This window comes from Octopus bimaculoides, chromosome 27, assembly GCF_001194135.2.
Source record: "Octopus bimaculoides isolate UCB-OBI-ISO-001 chromosome 27, ASM119413v2, whole genome shotgun sequence".
Lineage (NCBI taxonomy): Eukaryota > Metazoa > Mollusca > Cephalopoda > Octopoda > Octopodidae > Octopus > Octopus bimaculoides.
Genome location: NC_069007.1, coordinates 17,646,357 through 17,648,981, shown reverse-complemented (window position 1 = coordinate 17,648,981; position 2,625 = coordinate 17,646,357). Strand labels below are relative to the sequence as shown.

General features: G+C 37.9%; 1 protein-coding gene across 1 annotated transcript in view; it reads left to right on the top strand.

Moving 5' to 3' along the window:
* LOC106874921 (NACHT and WD repeat domain-containing protein 2) overlaps positions 1–2,625 on the top strand; it is a 27,617-nt gene that overhangs the window by 1,901 nt on the left and 23,091 nt on the right. The gene's annotated exons all lie outside the window — the stretch shown is intronic.

The window sequence follows — 2,625 nt, the reverse complement described above, 5'->3', positions numbered from 1 at the left end:
TATATATATATATATATATATATATATGTGTGTGTGTGTGTGTGTCTATGTTTGTTACCCACCCCCACCAAACATCACTTGATAACCGATGCTGGTGTGTTTACGTCCCCGTAACTTAGCGGTTCGGCAAAAGAGACCGATAGAATAAGTACTAGGCTTACAAAGAATAAGTCCTGGGTTCGATTTGCTCGACTAAAAGGCGTTGCTTCAGCATAGCCACAATCAAATGACTGAAACAAGTAAAAGAGAAAAAGAGAAGAGAGAGACTCGATAAGTAAATACCAATGGGGGGGGTGCAGTTAAGTGGCGAAAATATTACAGCTTTAAACGGTTTTCAATGTATTATTTATTCCGGTGACACCGATTCTGAATTCAAATAATTTGGATTATTCTTAATCCTTCACCCGGTTTAACACCCAATCTTGGCCCGAGGATGCTTTCAGCAGAATCTTCTCTGTTACATGCATTCAGACCAGGTGTCCAGTTTGAGGATAACATCCCCCTTTCTCCCACCAGTCAAGTATCCCGTCTATTGCATTCAAGGCAGAACAACTGCTGTTCTGATGATGCATACTGAGGCAGAAACACATGTCTACAGCCGACATCTTGTCTCCAGACTGTTTATTTTGTAATGAAATGTCACTGATGGCGAATTATTGATTTTTAATATTCTCTCCCCATCTCATTTGAAGTTGGGTGCAACTTCCACTAGGTATTTGTTTATAGTTTTCTCCTAAAGGGGAAATAATTTCAGTAAATTAGGTATTTATCTTATGTGGTATTTAATACACATTTATTTAACTTTATTGCTTTTATACATGTCACCAGCTACCTTCATTGTTATGTGTGTGTGTATGTGTGTGCATGTGTGTGTGTATGTGTGTGTGTACATATATACATACTCAGATCGAAAATAAAGGCCAGGAAGACTCGGTCAAGGCAATGAACTACCAACGAAAACTCATAGACACACACGACACAATAATTGCTCGTAACACAGTAGATCGTTCCTTTCCTGTACAACACACTAGATCAAATATGCCAAACAACAGACATGAGAATTATGATGCCCTCTGGTACAACCCAATTTTCGGTTCGCATGTTTCAACCAAGATCGCTGGAAAATTCTTTTGCTACTTTCAATAAATGTTTCCCTAAATCTAATAGATAGCTTGCTACTTTTAATCGGCACACTGTGAAGGTATCCTGCACTAACTCTACTAACTTACAGCAGCGTAGGCACCGCATAAACAATAGTAAAATGCGACAACAGTTCAATAGCCCACCTACTGGATCTAACAAACATACGCATCTAAATACCAACGAAAGAGATGTAAACCGCAATGAAAAGTACCAAAATACGAAGAAATTGTGATAGTAGAAGTGGTTATGATATACCTGAAAGACTCTCAAGATGCTTACATGCTTATAAAAGTATTTTCACACAACATAGTGGGAATGAATTTGAGCAACTGTTAAGATAATTTACTTTAGGGTATGGATGAATTAAGTTTTGCTTTAATTTCCCCAATTTTGTAAACACCAAGTAGCTATTCAACTCGCTACATGAACGTATGTGCACCAAACCACACGTGTGCTTATGCTTACAACTTCGGGGATGCTTGTATGAGCGAGTGTACATGCTCCATACAACTTATGCGAGGGCGTTTATATATCCATATCCATTGCATGTTCGTTTCTTTTATGTATCTGTTACTTTATTATCGATCTTCTATATAAATGAAGCTATATCCTTTAATTTGCTGCTTTTCTTTACACGAAATGAGAAAATACACTGCGTAGCTGTTATTTTAACGAGTTATATCTATTTATCACTCGAAGAGACACATCTGCACCGTCGGATGCTCCTGAACCAACTGTTAAGTATCCCACACGTGAGGGATCGATGCTAGATGTGTCGAAACAGTTGTAGTGATTAAAAAAATTCTCGTATCTTCCATCTTCCGTCTTTCGTTCACCATGCACATAAAGAACACTATGAAAGTGACCGTGCTTTACCAGTAACCTACCCGGTATAAACCATTCGTTTCATTATCTAATATACATACATACATACATACATACATACATACATACATACATACATACGTACAGGAGGAGCACTCCGTCGGTTACGACGACGAGGGTCCCAGCTGATACGATCAACGGAGCATATATATATATATATACACACATTCAGACAGACTGACTGACACACAGACAGACATTGTCTCCAATACATCCCGCAAGTGAGTGAGGAGTTCTTTGGTAATAGAGGCGATAAAATAAAAACAAATCACAGTGTTTGTATCGTAGTTACGAGTGTGTGTGTGTGTGTGTGTCTGTCTGTCTGTCTGTCGATCTGTCTGTCTGTCTGTCTGTCTGTATCTGTGTGTGTGTGTGTGTGTGTGTGTGTGTGTGTGTATGTGTGTGTGTGTGGAAGCTATGAATTATTGATATGTTTGCAACATCTCCCACGTTGAGATTCTTTATAACGTCACTTTCGCTAACTTCCTTCATAACTGTCTTACTACATATATACATATATGTATGTGTGTGTGTGTATATACATATATATATATATATATATATATATATACACACACACACATATATATATATATA